Raw genomic sequence first — 27,193 nt, forward strand, 5'->3', positions numbered from 1 at the left:
CGTGTTTCTTTACTTTTAAAGCAAATTCCAAATACCAAATTTCACGTCTGTAACATATAGAGTTTTGAGATATCAGTATCCTAATTAAAAGAATTCAACCCTATTTTCAGTAACTTTTAACCCCCCCCCCATCCAAGTGGTTTTTCCGAAAACTAAACAAACACATTTCTTTATTTTTAATAGATATAAAAATACCATTTTTCAATTCTGTAACATGTTAAGTTTATGAGATATACTGTAGAAATTCTCATTTTAATATTTCACCCCATCTTTAGTTCCCCTTAAGTGGAGTTTCCAAAAACAAATGCCTATGTTTCTTTACTTTGAGAGGAGATTCCAAATATCTATTTTTACTTCTGTAACATTTTACGTTTCTGAAATATACCGAGGATATTATCTTCCTAAATATTAATCCCAATTACCAATTTTCAGGTCTGTAATATCTTCAGTTTCTAAAATATATGTATCCACATTAAAAGCATTCAACACCTTATTCACCCTTTCTCACCTCTCCTATAGGGATTTTCAGAAAACAAAAAATACATGTTTCTTTATTTTTAAAGGAGATTCTAAATATCAATTTTTACATCTGTAAACTTTTAAAGTTTAGAGATATGGGTACACTTATTTTAAAAATTCCCCCCTTTTTCTCCCCCACTATTAGGATTTTCCTACTACAAAAATACATAATTTCTTTATTTTTATAGGGGATCCCAAATACCAATTTTCATGTCTGTAATAACTTCAGTTTCGGAGATATAAGTATCCTCATTAAAGGCATTCAACAATTTTTCACCCCTTTTTACCCCTCCTATTAGGATTTTCCGAAAACAAAAAACAAGGTGTTTCCTTATTTTTAAAGGAGATTCCAAATACCAATTTTTACATCTGTACATTTTTAGAGTTATGAGATTAATATGATCTTCCGTAAAGAAGTGCATTTCCTTGCTTGTCAGGAAAACCATAAAACAACCAATCACATGGCACCGAACAAGGGATTTAAGAATCCCTTAATAAACTCTGAGAACGCAATCTTAGCCTGGTTCAACACTGGAGCCAGGGTTGCATACATTACTAGAACAATCATAGGCCTTATCTTGAAAGATCAACCGTTTAAAAAACAAACAATTTGAAGGCCTCTACAAACTGTGCAAAATATGTCCTCCAATAATCAAATGACTTCATGCAGAAAGTCAGGAGGACTAAAATAAGGATAGAAACCAACCAGTTAACTTCCAAAGTCGAGTGGGACAAGTAAAGTAATCTGATATTATTCTAAATATGCGGCCCAGATTCCCCTGAAATGCCTCGAGTGGGTCCGCAAAACATCCTAAATCTCCAATTGCGTTGCGAATGCAACTTTTTTCGTATCTAGGGATTTTGAAACATCAAGAACCGACAAAGACTGGAAATCAAATTTTGAACCCTTTTCATCGTTTGGAAGTAATCAAGTAGAGATAAGACTAAGCAGAACACCGCGGTGGCGCCACCTGATCAATTACGGTAGTAAAACTGCATTAAGTTACTTTCTACAGTTGACCCTAGTTGAAAATTACGAGCTAGAATTTGGGTTCATATCTTCAGTTTCACTGTCCTGATCCCCCTTATTATGGCTTGTGATTATTGGACGGCATTTTCCGTACATCCCGTATAGCCATATGCATCATAAATCTACTTCCGAGCACGAAAATGAAAATTCACATTGTACAACAATTGGCTTTACGTCGCGCCGACACAGATAGGTCTAATGGCGAAGATGGGATAGGAAAGGCCTAGGAGTGAGAAGGAAGCGTCCGTGGCCTTGCTTAAACTATGGAAAACCATCTTCAAGGCTGCCGACAGTGGGGAACGAACCCACCATCTCCCGGATGCGAGATCACAGCTGCGCGCCCCTAACCGCACGGCCAACTCGCCCGGTAATTCACTTTATATGTCTTACATATTGAGAAAGCTGCATTTTGGTCAACAACGATTTCATTTTCATTTCATTTTCACCACGTTTGAATACATAGTGAAAGCTTTTGTTGTAGAAGCTTCCAGTAATACCACTATGCAATTCAGCATGAATTTGTATGTTCTGGATAATTCCAAGAATAGTTATAGCCTTTGAGGTCTATAACAAAGATAACAATAATTGAAGGTAAAAGTCAATTATTCGGTCAATAAATTCAACCTCTTTCCTTTCTTTCTCAATCTGTTTACGCTCCAGGGTTGGTTTTTCCCTCGGACTCAGCGAGGGATCCCACCTCTACCGCCTCGAGGGTAGCGTCCTTGAGCTTCAGACTCTGGGTCGGGGGATACAACTGGGGAGGATGATCAGTACCTCGCCCAGGCGGCCTCACCTGTTATGCTGAACAGGGGCCAAGCGGGGGGATGGGAAGATTGGAAAGGATAGACAAGGAAGCTGCCGTGGCCTTAAGTTAGGTACCATCCCGGCATTTGTCTGGAGGAGAAGAGGGAAACCACGGAAAACCACTTCCAGGATGGCTGAGGTGGGAAGCGAACCCACCTCTACTCAGTTGAGCTCCCGAGGCTGTGGCCCCGTTCCAGGTCTCGTACCACTTTTCAAATTTCGTGGCAGACTAGGGAATCGAAGCCGGGCTTCCGGGGTTGGCAGCTAATCACACTAACCACTACACCACAGAGGCGGACTTCACCCTCTTTAGGCCTATATAGGTTTATAGATTGGTTTTTTATTTCGCCTCCAGCATCATTTCGAGTAATGGGTTACGTTGACTAAGTTTGATTTAAGATTTCTTATCAATTCCGGTAGCTTTGAAGTAATTAAAATATCAAAAGGCCTTTTAAAAGCAGTAGCTTGGAAAGGCCCAAACATAATATTCAGCAAGACTTAAGATTCAATCTGAAAATAACGTAAGTAGCCCTACATAAAAGAGCAATTCCAGGTTAAAGGGACTGGCTTCCTTCATAAAGAGGAAAGTGGAGATAAGATCTACTGGTTCTTCACTTCAAATATTCTATACATTAAGGTATGATTAAAGATAACGAAACAAGAGGAAAATATAATGAAAAGTCATTCATGGAAGGAAAAAATATTCCAAGTCTATTCCCTACATCTACCTAATAACCTGTACAGAACCATTAAGTGTGATCATGTTCACTTGAACTAGGTCAGCTGCCACTAACAAGTATTCTTCGTACATGGACCTGTGATCTTAAACATTGGCTGCATGGTACATCATTAAATAGGAGCTTTGTTTCGGCTGACTGATAAGGACATTTGAAATTATTTGGAGCTATGTTCGGATAGCCTTCAATATTTCAATACGCTTGCCACGACGGAACACCAGTTAATATCTCATCGTGAAGAATAATAGACTTCCCTGAGTGGTACAGTCGGTTAGTCATTGTGTTTTTGTTGTCAAGAGAGCTGGTTCGATCCTTGTGTATGTTAGTTGAATTTCAGGGTGTTTCAATGCAACAACGCCGCGTTATTGGCTGTCGGCACGTTAGAGAACTCCTGTAGACATAATACTGACACCATAGCGATCCTTAAAATCATCAGCAATGAAATGAAATGAAATGGCGTATGGCTTTTAGTGCCGGGAGTGTGCGAGGACAAGTTCGGCTCGCCAGGTGCAGGTCTTTTAATTTGACTCCCGTAGGCGACCTGCGCGTCGTGATGTGGATGAAATGATGATGAAGACAACACATACACCCAGCCCCCGTGCCAGCGAAATTAACCAATGATGATTAAAATTCCCGACCCTGCTGGGATTCGAACTCGGGGCCCCTGTGACGGAAGGCCAGCACGCTAACGATTCAGCCATGGAGCATCATTGCAACTGAAAATTAGAACGAGGTGTCGAGAAGAACTTGTGGACTGCTGTATAGCGTCCTTGGTTAAATATTCATTTACTCTTCACAAGGCTGTGGACTCAAGCATAGCACATTCAGCTGGCAATCAGGAGCAGTTAAATGTGAATTACCCATGTCGATGGTCCGCCTCCGTAGTGTAAGGGTTAGATTTATTAGCTGCCATCCTCGGGGGCCCGGGTTCGATTCCCTATACTGCCAGAAATTTAAGAATGGCAGGAGGGCTTGTATGTGGTTGAAATGGTACATGCAGCTCATCTCCATCGAGGATGTGCCTGAAAAGAGCTGCACCACCTCGGGATGTGGACACGAGTTTACTTTACCCCTGTCGATAAAACATCTTGCAATATTAGAATTCCAGCACTCGACATCATTTGAGTAGACCAACTCTCGAGTATTGAATTGTTGTAATTTTTGTCACTACTACTGTTGTCGGTTCATACTAAGAACTGAACAAGCCTAAAGTGCTTGAATACTTTAATATTTGCAATCAAAAAAATTAAATTTTGGTTTCCTTTTAGGAACTTAATTCTTGATGTAATTGTAATGTAATTGGCTTTAGGTCTCACAGCCCATTTGTGCTGGAAATTTTGTCCTATGGGAGTTTGTTTAAGTCTGGTAAATTTTTGGACACGAGGCAGGTGTAATTCACCACATTCAAATAGCACCGTATTCAGCTGAGATCGAATCCGTCAGTTTGGCCACAGAAAGTCAGCACCCAGCCTTCGAAGAAACACAATTCAGTGGTCTAATATCCTGAAGTTCATACTTCATTATATGTTTCTCGCAGTCTTCGACTTCAACGTTTCAGCCATCATTAACACTCAACAAGCCAAAGTCAAACCCCATGGTGCTATAGCTCCGTCGGGTCCTGGCGTAACATGCAAACGCTGCTCAGTCAAAAAGCCTGCGGATTAAGGGGTGATGCGTTAGAAACGCGACAAACCATTGTTTGATTATTAACTTCAATTGATAACTTGACCTTCAAAAGAGAAGATTTGCAAATTCGTGTCTAAAAAAATACCAATTAGAACAAGAAGATACTAATTGTAATGCGACACTGTTTGTGGAAGAAGTGTCGCAATGAATAGAAAGTCACGCCCACAGTGTGTGTGTTTAATACTGATTAGTCTGGTTTTCATGGAGAGTTCCATTTTGGCAGGACCCATAAAGAACGAGGAGAAAAAGTCGTATTTGCGGAAGCAGAATCTATGAATTCGCTAACTCGTAGCTACACAATACAGCCAATAATTTCGGCACAATGACAACTCCTGCCGAAGTTTCTCGTGGCGTTGAGAGAAAAAGTGGCAAATTTGGTCCTAATATAGAAAAAATCCTATTTACCGCACCAAATTTGTACACTTTGCCTTCAAAGTCTGGAAAACTGACCAATGAACTGGTGCAGAAATGGTTACGGGATGTTTATTGTGAGCTAGTACCAGAGTACAGTGTTTTAGTTCTGGATTCGTGGACCGGACAGAAAGAAGAAATTATTTCAAATGCTAAAGGTAGGAGTAAGGAAATCATTAATGTTCAAACAATTCCGAAAGGAGCCACTGGACTCATCCAGCCGTTAGGTATTTTGGGCTTCCGCATTTGGAAGCAATTTATTCGCCTTTCGTACGATCTAATTTTTTTAAACTCGTTAGACATCAACGTACATTTAAGAAACAACCTTCTAAAAGTACAATCCTTGACGCAAAACCAGTTCTCCTCTCCGCGTTTTCGTAGCATGTGGCAGTACAGTTGGTACAAATGTGGCTATGTTAATCCAGTCGATCATTGTTTCAAAGAAGAACCTTCCGATAGTCAATGCAATACTTGTGAAAGCGACAGTACTGTACGATGTGCATGGTGCATACAGTATCTGTGCCTTGTCCACTTTCTTGATGATGATTTTAAGAGGCCTAACATCGAAGGTCATCGGCCCAGTCCACTTTCTTGTAAACAATCACTATTGCACTAATTGCGAGTAAAAAGAACTCGGGCGTGATTTTTTTACTTTATTGGCATCGTTCTTTAAACATCGTCCTTGCAGACAATCGTTTCATGTGCTGTTTTCATATTTTCGTTTTGCACATCTGATCGGGAAGTTACGGGGAACGCGCTAACTATACGCTGCCTGGCTGCTGGCGTGGCTTGACGCGGCCCGGCTGGATCACGTCCGCTTCTTCGCTCCTCCTTACCTCTCCGCCACAACCTGATATTCCTGCGGCACTTTTAATATTACGATTATTTCTTTGTTCAATTTTGGCGTTCAAACTTGCGCTGGGCACATACAGTTTTCACCTTAGCATTCTTCTGCCTCTCGCGAATATTCTTAATCAATTTCAACCGGATCCGAGTGTAACACATGTATGTGTTCCCTTGTTAGCAGCAGCCGGACTAGTGAATGACCGTTCCATACGTAGGCTCCCGGTAACACCATAACACAAACGGCTGATTTTGGAGTGGTGCCATGACTGGGAAACTTGGTCTGTTGATGAATGGCGTCGCACCGTGTTCAGCGATGAATTGCGGTTCTGAACTACCGCGGATGACTATCGTCTGCGAGTATGGCGGCGACCTGGGGAGAGGTCACAGTCTTCCAATAATTTGGAGAGGCACAGCGGTGTTACGGCTGGCGTAATGGTGTGGGGAGCCGTCGGGTATAAATTCAGGTCATGGCTGGTAGTGATTGAGGGAACTCTGATGGCAAAACGGTACGTCACGCACATCCTGCGTCCTCATGTGTTTCCTCTCATGCGGCAACATCCTAGTGCCATTTATCAACAGGGCAATATTCGTCTACACACGGCACATGTATCTATGAACTGTCTGCGTGATGTTGAGGAACTCCTGTGACCTGCAATATTCCCAGATCTGTCCCCAATTGAACATGTTTGGGACCAGCTCGGACGTCAACTCCGTCCCAGTGCCAGTATCTAGGATATCAGCGACCAGTTACAATGGATCTGGACCAGCTTGCCTCAAGACAGAATACAACTGCTTTATGCCACCCTTCCCAACCGAATCAGTGCATGCATCCAGGCCAGAGGAGGGTGCAATATCATACCGATAAGTGGGCTAGTACTATCAAGTTCTTTGTAAATTTGGCTCGATTTTGTAATCACTAAAATAACATCACATACCCTCTCAACACGTGAAGTTTAATTTCGTTTCCTTATCCCCTTTTAGATCTTCACATTTTTGTCAGACATTGTACATCGTGTTAGCACTCTGTCCTGGCGCCAACCCATTGAGGAGGGCTGTATTCACAATTGCCTTTTTCAGTGGTGATTTGTAGTGTGATATGTTGTATGTAAATGAAGGTGTGTACTAAGAAGATCACAAACGCCCAGTCTCCGCGCTAGAAGAATTAACCAGACGCGATTAAAATGCCTATCCCTACTGAGAATCGAACAAGGGACCCTCTGAATCGAAGGCCACTAAGCTGTCCATTCAGTCCATACTTCCTCTTGACTGGCTGTCCTCCTCCATTCGCATCACATGATTCCACCTCCGAACATGGCAGAGCTCAATCCGTCGAGATCATTTCTGTCTTAGCCTTTACCTCCGGATTCCGGGTGTTCCCTGTACCCCCCTGTTTGTGTCAGCAATAATTCTCACTACCTTCATGTTATTATTTATAACTTAGGGATGAGATACCATGAGTCAACCCAGATTTCACTGCCGTATAGCAAATTCAGCCTGAAAACAGACCGATATGAAGATAGTTTCATCCGAGAGCTGAATTTTTCCTTGCAGAATATTGTTGATCGCAACTGCGAGCCCACTACGTTAGCTTTGCTACACCTATCATTCAATCCTCTCAGATAAGTAATAATAATAATAATAATAATAATAATAATAATAATAATAATAATAATAATAATAATAATAATAATAATAATAATAATAATAATTTTGGTAAATATGCCAAAAAGGGACTGGTGTACTCATTCAACTTGATGTAGGTCTGTCGTAGAACTGAATCATGATTTGGACTCTACCATCTGAGCCGCACAGCCTGGCATGATATAATAATTGAGCCTAATGGAACTCGTATTATTGTAATATCAGTCGGCAGCGCTGAAGATGGATTATTCCCATGTTTTCCCGTTGTCACACCAGGCAAATGCTGGGACTGTATCTCAATTAAGGCCACGGCCGCTTGCCTCCCACTCCTACTTTTTTTTACAATTGGATTTAGGTCGCACCGACACAGATAGACATAGACCTTATGGCGACGATAGGTCAGGAAAGGGCTAGGAGGATTAGGATGGAAGCGGCTGTGGCTTTAATTAAGAAACAGCCATAGGATTTGCCTGGTGTGAAAACGGGAAAACATGGGAATCCATCTCCAGGGCTACCGACAGTGTCCTAGTACTTTCCTACCCCATTGCCACCAAAAGACATACCTGTGTCGATGCGAAGTAAAGAGAATTGTAGAAGAACAGACACAAATATGAACTGTATCGGACATTCATCATTACATCCCTGTAGGATACATAAACCAAATATTAGGTAAATATCGAACGGGTAAAGGCAGAATATTACGAATTTATGTCACCATTTATACTGTATATTACCGATCAAATACACATTATTGGTTAAATATGCGTATATATTAAAAATAACAACTAGCAGCTCCTTATCTGTCTCAAAAACATAACATAAATTTGGACTGTTATTATCCTTCGCCCTCTGTTGGAAAGCCTAAATACATCTTTTCCTTTCCAACTTGTCACTTTAGGCGTTGCTTTTGTGATTGATGTGTTGCAGTTATAGCAGACGCACCAATGTAGAATATCTTCCAAAATTGAAGCCAATTAACTGGTGCTTGAACCACTTCAGTATCGTTATTAGTAGCAGATGGGCGTTTTTTATCATTCATTACTGTATATTATGCGTATGTCCTGTAACGTCTGGAAGTGGGAATGTCAGAGCATTCCCTTGTATGTAGTGAAATAAAGAGAATTAGAATATTCTTATTAGTCGTCAATATTACGAATGTAAGTCACCAGTTATGCTGTATAATATATTACCGATCGAATACAAATCATCCATTATTGGTGAATATTGGTTTATGTTAAAAAATGACAACTAGCAGAACTTATTTCCTGAATAAACATTACCGAACAACAGAAATCTCTGATGCAAGGACAGATCGAACTCTTTTATTTTCCTGTCTAAGGTGATATAGCCGGCTGTTATGAAATCTGTGCATGCGTAACACGGTAGTCAATTTTAGGAAGATCGAGATAGCTGGGTTTCAATTTACTTGCTCACAATTTATTCACAACAATGGTGAGAAGAAGCAAGACTGAATAACTCTTGTTTTGTGTGAAAGGCTATCCCAACGCCCCCGGGGGAGACGTTAGCTTCTGTATGAGCCCCACCTTCCTTTCACTGCATTGCTGCTACAGCTCATTCTGGTTGCATATAACTCTACATGGCACACCCGGCAATATCCTCCAATAGTTACGAATAGAAGTATGGAGAAACATCTGACTGGGGATAATATTTCAAAATTTAAAATTTAAATGCAAATAAGTTCCCATACTCTGTGACGGAAGGTGGTGGTAATAATAATATGTTCTGGCAGACAAAAGAAAGATGACATCTTATAGCATAAAGTTACAGTGAATTTAAGGCTGGCAAGGGCACAAAAGCGAGCAGTGTGAGGGACGATTACTCCTGCAACTTCCAGTTGGCACTATGGTCAATGCAACAGATACAACCAAAGCAAGAGAGTGATTTTCAGTAAAAATTTTGCTTTTATGTCACTTGAGATTCGTGTTACGTATGAATGTTGATTTCTCAATAACTTCTATTTTTTCACAATTTGCTTTACGTCGCATTGACACAGATGAGTCATATGGCGACGATGGGGTGGGGGAGAGGTTATGCGTGGGAATGGAGCGGCCGTGCCCTTAAGTAAGTTACAGTCCCAGCAGTTGCCTGGTGTGAAAATAGGAAACCACGGCATACGATCTTCAGATATGCCAACAATGGGGTTCAAACCCACTACCTTCCGAGTGCAAGCTGATAGCTACGTGACCCAAACCGCACAGCCACTTGCTCGGTAATTTTAGGATAAAGATCATGAACAAATGAGGAACGATCTTTGAACAAATAAGCTTGAAATATATACGGCTGTAAACTTTGTGTTGAAAAGCCATGGGACATACAGTATTGTGTAGGTTGCGGACCACTGAAACACTACTTCCCATTTACGACATTTATACTAGTGTCCAAACGTTAAGCATAATCACTAAACGAGGCCATACCACCTGGTAGGAATGTCAGACGGATTGCTGATCAAAGAGAAACTGAATCACATACCATACGTCACACAACGTGCCCAAAAAACAGTGTCAGAAAGTTCTGCTAGCTGAAGTACACCTTTGACAACAACTAACAAAACTTGGCAAGGTTTTGCACAAAAAACTATGCTGTTAATAGGGTGTATGGTTACTCCTAACGGCCACACATGCTTCCCAGTGACGTGGCATGCTCTCTATCAGATGGTCTAAGAGCTCTTGTGGCAGTAGATCCTATTCCTCCGAAAGGTCAATGCGAAGGTCTTAGAGGGTCCTTGCTGGAGGCTGACGGGATGCAATTCGCCTCCTCAATGCATCCCAGGCATGTTCTATAGGATTCAGGTCCGCAGACCTCGCTGGCCAATCCATGCGATGAGTGTCTTCCACAGCCAGAAATTCATCCACCAGAGCAGCGCGGAGCGGTCGGACATTATCTTCCATTAAGAGGAAGCCTGGATTAACCGCACCTCTGAAGAGTCGAACATGTGGTCTCAGTACCTTATCCCTGTATCTCCGATCGTTAACAGTATTCCTCGGATCACCCATGAAGATGTGCAGGTCCGTACGGCCATTCAACATGATGCCGCTCCACACCATGACTCCACCACCACCATACTGTTCCCGTTCCATGATGTTCCTGTGGTTGTATCGGCTACCCGGTTTCCTTCAGATTAATGTGCGACAGGAATCGTTCTGCAAACTGAAGCAGGATTCATCTGTGAAGAGCACATGCCTCCATTCATTCATGATCCAGTTTCGATGTTGACGGCTGCACAGTAAACGGGCCCGTTTCTGTGCTGGAGTGAGCGGGACGCACACCGCTGGAAGTCGGGCAAACAGTCCTGCTGTTCTGAGCCCACGGTAAACAATTTTCCGGGAAACAGCAACCCCCTGAGACGGCTGCAAGCTCCGCCGACAATTGTCTTGCAGGTGCACTGCGATTTCGTCGCGTGGTTAAGGCCAGATATTGGTCTTGCTGTGGGTTGGTTAACCTTGGTCGACCTGGTACTGGCCTACGACTAACATCTCCTGTGTCTCGAAATCGTCCCCAAAGCCTGGAAATGACACTTTGAAGCACATTCACGGATACGGCGACTTCGGTCTGTGTCTGGTTTGTACCTTGCAAAACGGGGTCCAAATGGCGTCGTTGTGCCATTATGTTGTCACGTTCACCATTAGGCTACACTCCGCGCACTATAACAGGGCAAACACGACTGAAAAAATATGGGGTGCAGGCCCTGGCTGTGTTTACCTTGCGGTTACGCCGCTAGTCAAAGCTGGGAACACTCCTGTCCTATACAGAGCGAACACGTAAGGCTGGTAGGTGCATATGTCGTGCGATTTGCGGTCTATTTCCTGTTGCCCTGCTTACTCGTAACTTATGCTTAATTTTGGACACTAGTATATTTACTTACGTTTGAATCGTAGTCTATTCTGTCAAGAGTTGGCTGCGATGACCACGCCTTATGTCCTTAACAAACCCGTACATAAAATTGTCATCGTTTTCAAGAGATACTGGTACCGACTCCGCACGCCCGTAATACACTTTCCTTCTTAAAGTATGTAAAAATACCTAGAAGTCCTGAACGTAGAAATCATTTAGAAAGCAGAGCATTCTAGAGAATATCATCGAACTATTTTACCTGATTGGAGTTCATGTTCATATTTCACGGTTTCTAAACAGGGAACAACATAACATATACAGTTTTACATTCATGAGCACAAGTATTACTGCAATATCAATCTACGCGTCCACTTACACTCAGGTATAGGCCGATTCATCCTAACAATCTTTCACCATACCAAAGTCAACCTCTGCAAGGTAACGATTAGCACTATTAGCTGCCATACTCGATGGGCCGCGTTCAATTCCCGGTACTACCGTAGATTTATGGTTAGTAGGAGGGCTGGTACGTGGTTAGAGATAAAGTAGACATGCAGTTCACTTTCACTGGAGATGTACCTGAAAAGAGTTGCACGTCTTCGAAGAATACGAGGACATTAGTTTACTTTAATTACCACACCAAGTAGTGTTAGGGCAATCTTATTACATATAAAACACGGTAGAAGTTTTGTACAAAACGTTTTGAACGCTATTTCGTTTATTGACTTTTCTTCAATAGTTACGTGTCCGCAGCATCATTCCATGCGAGTACAATATCATTATATTTCTTGCTGATTTAGTTTAGGAGCATTGTTTATCAAACTCACCTTTTGTGTTTAGAAAATTCTGATACGTCTATTATAATCGTATCTGTTATAACATGTTAATCTGTGTTTGTATGAGTCTCGGATTTGAAGGGGTGCCCCGGGACTTAAACCAAGGAAACTACAGTACACCATCATTGAATACCCCAATCTTAGTTCTCCATTCTTATCCTGAGCACCGTCAATCGACTCTAAAGGTTTTTGTAACAGTACAATATATAAAAGGGTGTCTCAGGAGGAATATTCAGGGATATGACAGGAACGATCATTTGAAGAAAAAATCTTCACATGGACATATGTCCCATCCCGAATTGTTTCTGAGATATAGCACATTTAAAGTACATTTATTTTTTGGGCTAGTGACGCGCACGTATGTATCTTATCCACTCAACGTCTTGGGTACAAGTTTTCCACATGTAATAATAATAATTTCGTGTGGCTATTTCTAGCCGAGTGCAGCCCTTGTAAGGCAGACCCTCCGATGAGGGTGGGCGGCATCTGCCATGTGTAGGTAACTGCGTGTTATTGTGGTGGAGGATAGTGTTGTGTGTGGTGTGTGAGTTGCAGAGATGTTGGGGACAGCACAGACACCCAGCCCCCGAGCCACTGGAATTAACCAATGAAGGTTAAAATCCCCGACCCGGCCGGGAATCGAACCCGGGACCCTCTGAACCGAAGGCCAGTACGCTGACCATTCAGCCAACGAGTCGGACTCCACATGTAATGTTCGACACACACACGTTCGTTGGACATTGATACGTGCAGAAAGTGGCCGTGTGCTTGTAGTAGGACTACGGTGCACAGTTTCAACAATGTGTTATTGTTCCTGCACAGGTTGTTTGAACTACACGTCCGGAAGAAAAATTGGAACTTGGAAGAATACTTGTTTCACGCATAATGTTGAGAACTCTGGTAAACACTCTACGATCAGGACCTCGACTTGCTGGAAAGCGCCGACAGTATTTCTCGACAGCGCGTTCAAACACAGTCAACCGATGATTCTCTCTGATACACGCTCAATCCCTCGCACGATTTCACTTACAACACACCACGAACAACTGCGTGCTCGAAGGGCTAGTTTGGTGGCAGAAAGACATCATGAGCAAAGAGGTTGAAAGCAAAAGTTTAGGCTGGGCGAGAATAAAACGTCGAAGAGGTAGGGTGGGTAAGACACACACCTGCACGCCACTAGCCCTAACTCAAATGTACAATAAATGTGTTCTGTCTCCGAAACATTTCGGAATAAGGCATAAGTGCATATGAAATTTTTTGCTTCAAATGATCGTTCCTGTCATATCCCTGAATACTGACCAATCCCCCTGGGACATCCTGTATATATGACAGTTTCTTTTGTGTCATCATCTGGTTCACCAATCACAAGCAGCATGAAACTTGATGCAGTTCAAGGTAAAGAAACAATGAATACTTATTTCTGACCAATGACTGAACCAAATAACGGAAGCAAACTTCCAATATTGTAAACAATGAATTAATGTCCAATAGCAAATAATATATTCAAAATTCTCTGCAGGAAGCAATGCGGCTCTCCCAGAACTCCGTTCTTACGTTATTCAGGCTAAGAAGTTAAAAGCCTGTCGGTATATTTGAGTAGAAACAATAAAACGTCATAGGGTTCACGGTTGACGAGAATAGTGGATTAGAAGGTCTGTGTGAGAACTTGAAATGCATTGCTACATTATACTATACATTTGAATTCTAAAATTCACTTCTTATCTATTTTTGTGTTTTTGATATTTTCGGCCGGCCAATCAATCATTTGGTCGATCTGACATCATCCTATCACAGCACTGCAGCTCCCCTTTCGCCCACAAGCACTTCATTGGTCTATTATTGCCCTTCGGTGCTAGTCATTTTCAACAGTTGAACAGATAAATAAACTCACTGCCGTTCTTCACACGAAGTGCCATTAAACCCCGATGCCTACCTTGTGGATTTATGGTCTGGTTTTGTCAACCAATATTTCCAGTATCTTTCTTCCCCTCATTTCATCTCTTCCAATCTCTACATTTATCCAAATATTTGTTTGCTCAAAATTTAATTCCCCTACATTTTGCTTCATAAAACTTTCGTACCATATACTTATCTGCTACATACGGTGAATACACCAAGACAACCCTTCTCTTAATTCCTAAAATCATCAACTCTACCCTCACGTCATTCGTTCGTCAAAGTTATTGCGTACCATGGTTTTCCTAAGGAAAAATTCCACTCCACTTCATACTCTACACATCCCGTTTTAATACTAGTTAGGAGTATCTTATAATCTCTGAATTATTCCTTTTCATCCCCTGTTAGCGTTTGTTGATCATTTGAAACATGGCATGACCCAGGCAGTTTTACAATGTTTATTTCACAAACTGCACCGATATCCCATCGAATTCCATTTAGTTTACCGAGTTATTTCAAAAGAATCAATTGGCTGTCAAATGGCGGTGCACCTCCACCACTTCCGATGGATCGAAGATTCTAAAGGAACCTTGAAAGTGTTCTCAACTTCTGAGAAGCAGGATGTTGGTGTTATTTACACAGCTTTCACTGCAGTGGTTTAGAGACCATTAGTACGTTGGGTAGCCCTAGGCGCCAGACTTCAAGGAAAGCCATGGCAAAGATTATGTCAGAGATGCACGCTCCAATTTCATAGCAACCGACTACCTAGAATATTAAATGTACTGCTCCACTAAATCGTGCATGGTTCTCGAACTAGGACGTGAGAGCTTGAATCAAAGTCATGAAACATCATTAGGAGAGGTAATCTCAAAGAACAACTAAAAGCATAAATCAGTCTACATAAGAATGAATCCGTCATATATCACAGCTATATCTATCTTGCCGGTCAACCAAACAGCTTTGGCCAGTGTGTTCAAATGCTTGAACGCAGAGAATCTAGCGATTGATTCGGGAGAATAGTCGATTTGATTATCCTATTTTAAAGGTTTTTTTTTTAGCCGTTTAGTCGACTCCGACTCTCCGTGACCCCCATAAGCCAAAGTGCGCCGTTTCCAGCCATTCTGTACTCTTTCCCGAAGACTTTCCAAATCGAGGTACATGACTTCCTTGATGCTATCAACCCACCTCATCCGTTGTTGCCCTCTTCTCCTTTAACCAACAGTCCTCTTCAGCGGTAAGGTCTTTTCCAATGAATCATGTGTTCTCATAATGTGACCAAAGTGCTTCAGTCCAGTAAAGGCTTCCCTTTACCATTTCTTATTACTTCCACATTTTCCTCACATTTGCCCACCACGTTCTCCTATCGTTCAATTCTATTTCCAGATCTTGCAATGAAATCGTCCCTTCAAATTACCCTGGCCTTAATGTTCATCCTGACTACGGTGTCACGTAGTGCTTCATAAAGCTTTTCTACCTCAATCTCATCTGCACCCTCACATGGTGAAAACACTGACAATCTTCTCACCCTAATTCCTCCAACCAATAGATCTGCCCATATCATTTACTCATTTGCGTGCGAAAAGGAAAGAATGTTGCATGCTTTGGTTTTTCTGATGAACAGGCCTGCCGCACACTATGCCATCCCACACTTTTTCCTTACAGTTGTTTTTCGCACCGACACACGTAAGTCTTATGGCGAAGATGGGACGGGAGAGGGTTAGAAGTGGGAATGAAGCGTCCCTGGCCATGATTAAAGTACAGGCCCAGCATTTGCCTGGTAGGAAAATTGAAAATAACTGAAAACAGTGTTCAGGGCTGCCGACAGGGGGTTCAAACCCACTATTTCCCGAATGGAAGCTCACAACAGCGCGTCAATAACCACACAGCCAACTCACTTATAACCTATATTTTCCTCTTTATCTCCTCTTACCCGAACGTCATTAGCCACTAAACACATCCAGACGCATCCTATTTGCTGTTTCAGTCAGTTGCTTCCTTTTTCTTTCTTTCTTTCTTTCTTTCTTTCTTTCTTTCTTTCTTTCGTTTTTCTTCCATTAGCCTCGTAAGTATGGAGAGCTCATTATCGAACTTCATTTCCTTCGCCACGTTGTTTTCAAGGAGTACCTGGCTTGTCAGACAGTAGCGGTATTCCGTTCATTTCTGTAAAGTACAATGCTGCCCTACTTACTCATATTACCAGTGAGAATTTCTACCGGTGTATTGTATAGTCCTAGCCACTTGAGAACAGGGACGGTCACGACTCAGAGTATGTTCAAGATGCCCACTCCTGTTCAATAGTAATTTTATCCCGACACTCTAAGCCACTTACTGGGACTTTCATCGTTTTCCGTGGTTCACGAACTAGGTCATGACTACAGTAACCCAAACCATACTTTTAAACAATGTTTTCCTAAAAAATATTAAAGGACGTCACTTTAATACCACTGTCAGATGATAGTTATTTTTCAAATTGAAGGCATGGCTAATAAAGTAAAATCTAACCTTATTAGTATCATAAAAGAAAGTTTGTTTTTCGCTTCAGTTACATGAGACGACACATGTTTTAAAAGAAGCACAATTGCTTTGTAAAGTCAAATCCTAGTTTAATTATGCCATTCGTGAGAATATTATATTTTCCAAGATGTTGCACTTTCGCTGAACTGGAGAACGCATTTAGAAATGCTCGATGATTACATGTAGAGTATGAAATTGATTGGAAACGACGTGCTCGTGTCGTTCCCGTGCGTTCATCAGTAGGCAAAGTAGCGTTGCAACTAAAGTCAGAAACATTAGTTCCAATGTTACTACGACTCACTCTTTCATTCATAGGGAAGCTTTAGCTGCCATTAGTATGGTATCTAAATCAAAATCCGTGTTAGAAAGCGGGGTAAAAATAATAAATTGTATTAAGGCAGGATTTCTGAATACAGCCTGTGTTCAAACATTTGCGATGACAAGTGTAGCCAGGGTGAGGGATTGTTTCAAAGAAAACGTTGCACAATGTCTAAATAAAAATGCTGAAGGAAACACAAAGAGGAAGAGAGGACAGTTGTGAAGAATGAGGTGAGTGGGGCTGTTGAAGTAATGTTAGGAAGAAAGCAAAGCACACCTAACAATCAATGAATAAATCAGGAGATTGACGATCGACGAAAATACAAGAATGCGAAAAATGAAGAGGGCAAAAGAAAAAGTACAGGTGATTAGAGAATTATGTGAATACAATGTGCAGGACAGCTAAGACAGAATAGCTGGAGGAGAAGTACAAGGATGTTGAAGTTGTATGGACCTAGGAAAAGTAGATGCTGCATACAGGAAAATCAAGGAAACATTTGGAGAAAGGAAAACTTGCTGTATGAGTAATAAGAGCTCAGATGGAAAACCACTTCAAGGGAAAGAGGAGAAGGAAGAAAAATGGCAGGAACATATCCAACAATAGTATCAAACTAAAGGCGCAGATGATATGGTTCTGGAGCTAGAAGAGTCTGTCGATGCTGATGAAATGGGAGACGCAACTTTGACGTCAGAATTCGATAGAGCTTTGATAGACCGAAATAGGAACGAGGCATCTGAAATTGATTACATTCTCTCTGAATTACTGACTGCCTTAGGAAAAACCAGCATGGCGAGGTTATTCCATTTAGTGTGTAAGGTATATGAGACAAGAGAAGTGCGATATGATTTTCGGCAGAATGTTGTTATACCTATTCCCAAGAAAGCCGGTGCTGACAGGTGTGAAGTCTACCGCAACATTAGTTTAGTATCTCACGCCTGTGAAATATTAAGACGTATTACGTGGAAACGTTGAAGCTGAGCTCGGAGAAGGTCAATTTTGATTCAGAAGAAATTGTAGGAACACATAAAACAAACCTCACTTTACGTCTGCTCTTAAAGGATCTATTTCAGAAGGATAAGCCCACGCACATGACGTTTGTAGATCTAGAGAAAACATTCGACAACGTTGTTTGGACGTAGGTATTTGAAATACTGCAGATGCTCGGGATCAGATACCGAGAACGAAGAATTGTTTACAATGTGTATAAGAATCAGTCTGCAGTGATAAGAATCGAGAGTTTGGAAAAAGAAGCAGCGATCCGGAAAGGAGTGAGGCAAGAGTGCAGCATGTCCCCCTCCTTTTCATTGTTTATATAGAAGCGACAGTAAAGGAAATCAAACAGAAATTTGGAAAGGGAATCACAATCCAAGGAAAGTAAATCAAAACCCTGAGATTTTCCCATAATACTGTTATTTTATCTGAGACGGCAGAAGATCTAGAGATATTTTCTGAATGGTGTGTACGGAGCCTTAGATATGAAGTACAAGATGAAAATAAATAAGTACAAAACAGAAGTAATGGAGTGCACTTGAACGAAGGTAGATGGTGCAGGTAATTTTAGATTAGAGAATGAAGTCTCACAGGAAGTAGATGAATATTGTTACTTGGGTAGTAAAGTAAGTAACGATGGCAGAATAAGGACATAAAATTCAGACTAGCACAAGCATGATGGCCCTCCTTAAGAAAATAAATTTGCTCACTTCGAACATTGATACAGGAATTAGGAAGATGTTTTAGAAGACTTTCTTCTGGAGCGATGCCTTGAAGTGAAACATGGAAGATAACTAGCTCAGAAAAAATGAGGATAGTAGCTTTTGTAATGTGGTGTTACAGAATATTGCTGAAGGTGAGATGAGTAGATGAATCACGACTGAAGACAATAGAATTGATTAGACGAAATCGACTTGGCTAAAATTGACGAGAAGAAGATATAGAATGATAGGACACATATTAAGACACACAGGACTTTTTCAGTTGGTTTTTGATGGAAGTATAGACGGTAGGAACGGTAGGGGTAGACCAAGTTATGAATATGAAAGCAAATTAGAACAGATTTAGGATGCAGCAGTTATGTAGAAATGAAAAGTTCAGTACAGTGTAGGGTGTCATGGAGAGCTGAATCAAACCAGTCTGTGGACTGATGACCCAAACAACAACAACAACAACAACTACTACTACTACTACAACTACAACTACAACAAGTATAGCGAGCACGAACAGCTTATATTACATTTTTATTTCACAGATTCCCACAGGGTAAGGTGCTTACTAATTTCTTTGAATTAATACAGGACGTCCTATTATCTATCTATATATACAGGGTGTTAGGTGTATACGTGCAGATATTTATTGTAGCAATAGAGAACGATGTGACGAACCACTATATATCAAACTTTTAGTAATCCTCGGAAGTTATTTTCGAGAGCAAAGGGGCACGATGTTTTTAGAATAGGTAGTATGCCTTGTTCTGGTGAATGAATAGCTTTCCTTTGATAACAGGCAAGTCACGCGCCATCCCTGCCAAACTGGTTTCTGTTCTGTTTATGTTTAAGAGCAAATGTGCTACTGTGACAGCTGAGCGCTCCCTATTCCATGCCACGAGATGTTACGTAATATACTTGCCAAACTGGTTTTATGTTTACGAGCAACTGACCTACGGTAACAGCTGAAGGCTACCAGTCTACAACATGTTACGTTACATTATCGCCAGACTGGTTTGTTGTTGTTAGTATTTAGTTTCCGTCTTAGGGGTTTCAGACAACACTAGTTATCGGTTTCGGACCCTGGAGATGTATTGAATTCTCAGCGTTAATACTGGTTCATTTGTTGTTACGTCCTTTAGGGGATAGGGATATCTGTGGTCGTCAGCCCTGTGGTCTAGTGAGTATGGAAATGACCTGAAAACCTGTGCCGGTGCGCGACCTGTACGAGCGTGTGATATAATTATTGGTTGGGATACGCACGCCGGGACGTGAAATGCGGTACGATCCCCGTTGTGCATTGCGTAAAGGTAGAAAAAGGAAGACAGTTCCTTGCGCCAACGAACAAATGCATGGCATAAAATATCCATATGAGTAGAATCAGAATTGAATTATCGAAGCACATCGAACGTTTTGTTTCAAACGAAAAATGGACATATTATACAACTAAGTAAATTAAACGTACCTACATTTCGTGCTTCCAGCCTGGTTGAGTGGCTAAAACGGTTGAGGTGCCAGCCTTTTGACTCCAACTTCGCATGTTCGAACCTGGCCCCGTGCAGTGGTATTTGAAGGTGCTCAAATACGTCAGCCTCGTGTCGGTATATTTACTGGTACACCGAGCTCGATAAGTGCTACCAGTATCCAGTATTCGGGAGATAGTGGGTTCGTACCCCACTGTCGGTAGCCCTGAAGATGGTTTTCCGTGGTTTCCCATTTTCACACGAGGCAAATGCTGGGGCTGTACCTTAATTAAGGCCATGGTTGCTTCCTTCCCACTCCTAACCCTTACCTGCCCCGTCATCGCTATAATACCTATCTGTGTCGGTGCGACGTAAAGCAACTTGTCATTCGAGCCAAGACACCACTGTGGTTCAGAATATCCTCTGGTGCTTAAACATACGTTCACGGAGGTCATCCGAAGTGGTTACCTCAGTTCGGTATACTTTGTTTCTCATGTCCCCCCAGGCATAACAATCCACTGGAATAAAGGCTGGCCAATTGATAGTTCCACATCGTCCTGTCTACCGTTGAGGAAATGTCTGCACCATCGTGTAAAATCCACGTGGTTCGGCGTAGTCGAAGCGACACGTCCTCTGAAAGCTCCAGTAACGTACTGTATCTACTGTACAGGAGCAAGATAACATTAATAAAAAGATGTAACCGACCTCCAACTACACCCATCCTGATATTAATTAGAACCGGTGCTGGAAACTGCCTTGTCCTATTGAATGGGGATATTCCACAGCTCATGAGTGGGATATAGTGGGTTCCAACCCCTCTGTCGGCAGCCCTAAAGGTGATTTACCGTGGTTTTCCATGTTCACACCAGGCAAATGCTGGGGCTGTAACGTCATGAATGCCACGATCGCTTCCTTTCCCGTCCCATCGTCACCATAAGGAAAGCTACACCGATCAAATTTATGCAAGTAAGGTGATTGGTACCGGTCTGAGTGTCTGAGACCGTTGAGGTCCTTATCTTCCGACCTCCAACTTGGCAGGTTCAATCTTGGCTCAGTCTGATGATATTTGATGGAGCACACATACGTCAGTCTCGTGTCGTAGAAATACTGGCACGTAAATGAACTCCTGCGATATGAAATTTCGTCACCTCAGCGTCTCAGAAAACGGTATAAATAGTATGTGGGACGTAACGCAAAATAACGCTAATAAAAAGACGATTGGTCAAAGAGACAGACTTCCCACTGCATCCATCCAGATATTAATTGAGAGCCGGTGCTAGAGGTTGCTTTGGTATACTAAATATTAAACACTCCTTCTATAAAAATTGCCTCATGTGTCACTAATACACTTGACAGAAATTCTGGATTGAGAGCTTGATCAATTAACCAGCGGCAGAAATCCACTCTTAAATCATCACCGAGCTTGATAGTAGCAGTCGCTAAAGTTCGAACAGTATCCAATATTCGGGATGTACTGGCTTCGAATCCCTCTGTCGGCAGCTTTAAGGATGATTTTCCGTGGTTTTTCATGTTCACACCAGGAAAATGCTAGGGCTGTACCTTAATTAAGACCACGGTTGCTTCCTTCCCGATCCTAGTCCTTAGTTATATCTGTCGCCATAAAACCTATCTGTGTCGGTGCGACGCACCGATACAGATAGGTCTTATAGGACGATGGGATAGCAAAGGCCTAGGAGTTGGAAGGAGGCGGCCGTGGCCTTAATTAACGTACAGCCCTAGCATTTGCCTGGTGTGAAAATGGGAAACCACGGAAAACCATCTTCTGGGCTGCCGAGAGTGGGATTCGAACCCATTATCTCCGGGATGCAAGCTCTCAGCCATGCGTCTCTAACCGCACGGCCAACTCGCCCGGTAATAATAATAATAATAATAATAATAATAATAATAATAATTTTTGCTGCCGGGCAGAGTGGCTCAGACGGCTGAGGCGCTGGCCTTCTGACCCCAACTTGGCAGGCTCGATCTTGGCTCAGTCCGATGGTATTCGAAGATGCTCAAATAAGTCAGCCTCGTGTCGGTAGATTTACTGGCGCGTAAAAAGAACTCCTGCGAGACTAAATTACAGCACCTCAGCGCCTCCAGAAACAGTAAGAGTAGTTAGTGGGACGTAAAGCAAATAACATTACCGGTATTATTCTTAACAAGTCATTAGGAGCTGAAAGGCAGGGAAGAAAATAGTAAAATATGCGTGGTGTAGGAGGAAACAAGATGAAATGTACTTCACCCGTGCCTACATCGCTCGCAGTAGTTTACTACAGGATAGTATGCGTAAGACCAGAACCAGGTCTCTTTGCGATGAGTCAGGTGTATCTTCGTATTGTGGTTAGCACTAGAGGACAAAGTGTGACAAACAGGTTTTGTGTATAAACATCAAACATGCACATCGACAGACACACACACGCAATGTACCCAAACCAGTACAGTGTAGAATGAAGAACTGCCATGCTGTGTTCAAGGTCAATATCTAGCGTTTTAACAAGCACGTCTTCCGTGTGTTGTGTTCAGCTTGCGCCACGTACAAGGCAATCGCGAACTGAAACTCTAGATTTATAATTTTTGTTACCGGTACTTCAATTTTTCTGCTCAGATTTATGAGAATATCGAACTATCGAGACTCAAAATACTACATCGATTGAGAACTGAACTCCCAACTCAATACGCTGCAGAAATGGTGTAACATCTGACATACCAATGTGAAACACGTAGCAATTGTTCAAGTGACCTCCCTGGACTACTCTGCAGGCTTCACTTCTCCGTACCCGGCGAGTTGGCCATACGGTTAGGAGCGCACAGCTGTGAGCTCGCATCCGGGAGATTGGGGCTTCGAACCCCAATGTCGGCAGCCCTGAAGATGGTTTTCCGTGGTTTCCCAAGTTCACACCAGGCATTGCGGGGGTTGAACCTTAATTAAGGCCACGACCACTTTCTTACCATTCCTAGGCCTTTCTTGTCCGATTGTCGCCATAAGACCTCTCTGTGTTGGTGCGACGTAAAGCAACTAACAAAAGAAAATCACTTCTCCGAATCCAGTCTTCCGTAATATCCATTGGAGATCTGGCGGGCCAATTGATGGGTCCATGTCGTCCTATTCGCCATAGACCAAAGGACTGATCCAAATGATCACGCAGTAAGCGGCTTATATCAGGTGGTGGACCATCGTGTAAAAACCACATGTTTCGGCGTAGTCGAAACGGAGCGTCCTCTGAAAGCTCTAATAACGTACCTATGAGGAACTCCAGGTAAGATACCCCTATGAACTGTGCAGGTAAGATGATGATAATAATGTCATTGGCTTTACGTCCCACTAACTACTTTTCACGGTTTTCGGAGACGCGGATTTGCAGGAATTTAGTACCATAGGAGTTCTTCACGTACCAGTAAATCTACTGACACAAGGCTGACGTATTTGAGCACCTTGTCAAGACTGGACTCAGAAGGCCAGTGCCTCAACCGTCTGAGCCACTCAGCCCGGCAAGATGATTGGTGCAGCACTGCGTAAAGTGCTGGCCTTCTGAACCCAACTTGGGAGGCTTGGTCTTGGCTCAGTCCGGTGGTATTTGAAGGTGCTCAAATACGTCAGTCTCGTGTCTGTAGATTTATTTGCATTAAAAAATACTGCGATAAAAAATTCTGGCATTTCAGCGTCTCCGACAACCGTGCAAATTAGTTAGTGGAACGTAAAGATATTATTATTATTATTATTATTATTAGTAGTAGTAGTAGTAGTAGTAGTAGCAGTAGTAGTAGTAGTAATATTATTTTTACGGAAGTTCTAATTAAACGGGTCCATTACAGTCATCATTTTACCTATCGGTACTTACTGTTCAGTAATAAGCCTTCCGTCCGCCTCTGTGGTGCAGTGGTTAGTGTGATTAGCTGCCACCCCCGAAGCTCGGGTTCGATTTCCAGCTCTGACAAGAAATTTGAAAAGTGGTACGAGGGCTGGAACGGGGTCCACTTAGCCTCGGGAGATCAAATGAGTAGAGGTGGTCCGATTCCCAACTCAGCCATCCTGAAAGTTGTTTCCCGTAGTTCCCCCTTCTCCAGGCAAATGCCGGGATGGTACCTAACTTAAGGCCACGGCCGCTTCCTTCCCTCTTCCTTGTCTATCCTTTCCAATCTTCCCATACCCCCGCAAGGCCCCTGTTCAGCATAGCAGGTGAGGCCGCCTGGGTGAGGTACTGGTCATTCTCCCCAGTTGTATCCCCGATCCAATGTCTCACGCTCCAGGACACTACCCTTGAGGCGGTAGAGGTGGGATCCCTTGCTGAGTCCCATGAAAAACCAACCCTGGAGGGTAAACAGATTAGGAAAAAGAAGAATAAGCCTTCTATTAGAAATGCCCGGCGGCAATTCCACAGTAGGTCTTTTTCCTTCGAGCAATGTTCACGATGGATGCAACTACGGTTTTTGAAATTTGTCTCATTAATAACAATTTCACTGAATACTTATAGCCTTTTCTTTCAGTGTCCACCGTCCTTTCAATGACCTAAAAAGTTTATGAATAAGCATAGACAACCCGCATTGTCTATTGTCAGAAATTCATCGTAGACTGTCGCAATAACAGCACAGAAATGTTGCGCCCATATTTCATTTACTTATTAACCATTTCCTTTCATTTTGTCAGCTTGGATCACTGAGTAATGCCATTGACGTCTTAAAAATCGTACACAAATACACAACACTTGATTCGCACGTATGTGCTTGTACGGATCTTCGACGTCACTGTAAGGATTCTGTGTACTTTTCACACAGAGTACCCTACACCGGTTTTCGAGTACAGCAAGTGGCTTGGCACGTGAGTCATCCTCTTCTACTTGCCAAGCCTTTAGGGGAAGTGCACAACAACATGTGTTGGCCTGCGATAAGAAACAGGTTCAACGAGCCCTATACTCGGCTACTGTACTTCCGCTACGCGTGGACAGAATGACATCACCGGCGTATCCTGCTACGGCCGTTCAAAACACATTAGGTCCTGAAATATTTGGCTCAGTTATGGGCAAACTAATAGGACAAGGTAAAAAGTACATAGCATATATTATGAGATGTATTTTTCTTAGCCGACTAGCTTAATATCTGCACGTATACACCTAACACGCTGTATAAAGTAGCTTGTCCTGACTGACTGACTGATTCATCATCGCCGAGCCAAAACTACTGGACATAAAGAAATGAAATTTTGAGGATATATTCATATTAAGATGTAGGTGCTCGCTAAGAGAGGATTTTTGGATATTCCGTCGCTAAGGGGGTGAAAAGGGGGGTGAAATTTTAAAATGCGTGTGCCTATATCTCAAAACTTTAAAAGTTTACAGATGTGAAAATTGGTATTTAGAATCTTCTGTAAAAATAAGGAAACACGTATATTTTTGTTTTCAGAAAATCCCAATAGGGGTGGTGAAAAAGGGTGAAAAGGGGGTTGAATGCCTTTAATCAGGATACCGGTACTTATATCTCAGAAACTGAAGATATTACAGACCTCAAAATTGGTACTTTTGATCTCTTTCAAAAATAAAGAAACACATATTTTTTTTGTTTTTGGAAAATCCAATTAATGCGAGGGTGAAAAGGGGGGTGAATTTTTAAAATGAGTGCATCTATATCTCAAAAGTTTTAAAGTTTAGAGATGTAATAATTGTCATTTAGAATCTTCATTAATAATAAAGGAACACGTATTCTTTGTTTTCGGAAAATCCCAATAAGAGGGGAGAAAAGGGGTGAAAAAGGGGTAGAATGCCTTTAAAGAGAATACTTATATCTTAGAAACTGAAGATATTACAGACCTAAAAATTGGTGTTTGAGATCTCCTTTAAAAATAAAGAAACACGTATGTTCTTGGAAAATCCAATTAATGGGGATGTGAAAAGGGGGTGAATTTTGAAAATGAGTGTATCTATATCTCAAAACTTTTAAAGTTTATAGATGTAAAAATTAGTATTTAGAATCTCCTTTAAAAATAAAGAAACACGTAATTTTTTGTTTTCGGAAAATCCCAATAGGAAGGGTGGAAAAGCGTGAAAATGGGTTGAATGCCTTTAATGAGGCTACTTACATTTCAGAACCTGAAGATATTACAGACCTAAAAATTGGTATTTGTGATCTACTTTAAAAATAACGAAACAGGTATTTTGTCGTTTTTGGAAATCCAAATAATGGGGGGGGGGGTGAAAATGGGGGTGAATTTTTAAAATGAGTGTGTCTACATCTTAAAACTTTAAAAGTTTACAGATGTAAAAATTGGTTCTTAGAATCTACTTTCAAAATAAAGAAACACGTATTTTTTTGTTTTCGGAAAATCCTCATAGGAGGGGTGAAAAGGGGTGAAAAATAGTTTAATGCCTTTAATAAGGAACCTTATTTCAGAGAAACTGAAGATGTTACAGACCTGAAAATCGGTATTTGGGATCTACTTTATAAATAAAGAAACATGTATTTTTTTATAAAATCCAAATCGTGGCGGAGAGGGGGTGAACGGGGTGTGTATTTTTAAAATGAGTGTATCCATATCTCAAAACATCAAAAGTTTGCAGATGTAAAAATTGATATTTATAATCTCCTTTAAAAATAAAAGAACATTTATTTTTTTTCTTTTCGGAAAATCCCAATAGGAGGGGTGAAAAGTTTGAATAAGGGGTGGAATGTCTTTAATGAGGATACTTATATCTCAGAAACTGAAGATATTATAGACCAGAGAGTTAGTATATGGAATCTCATTTAAATATACAGAAACATTTATTTTTTTGTTTTTGGAAAATCTAATTAATGGGGGTTAAACATGAGTGACAAATTGGGGTGAATTTTTAGAAAGACTATATCTATAGTATAACTCAGAAACGTAAAATGTTGCAGACGTAAAAATTGGTATTTGGAATCTCCTGTTAAAGTAAAGAAACAGGTATTCTCGGAAAATCCAATGAA

This window comes from Anabrus simplex, chromosome 2, assembly GCF_040414725.1.
Source record: "Anabrus simplex isolate iqAnaSimp1 chromosome 2, ASM4041472v1, whole genome shotgun sequence".
NCBI classification, from domain to species: domain Eukaryota; kingdom Metazoa; phylum Arthropoda; class Insecta; order Orthoptera; family Tettigoniidae; genus Anabrus; species Anabrus simplex.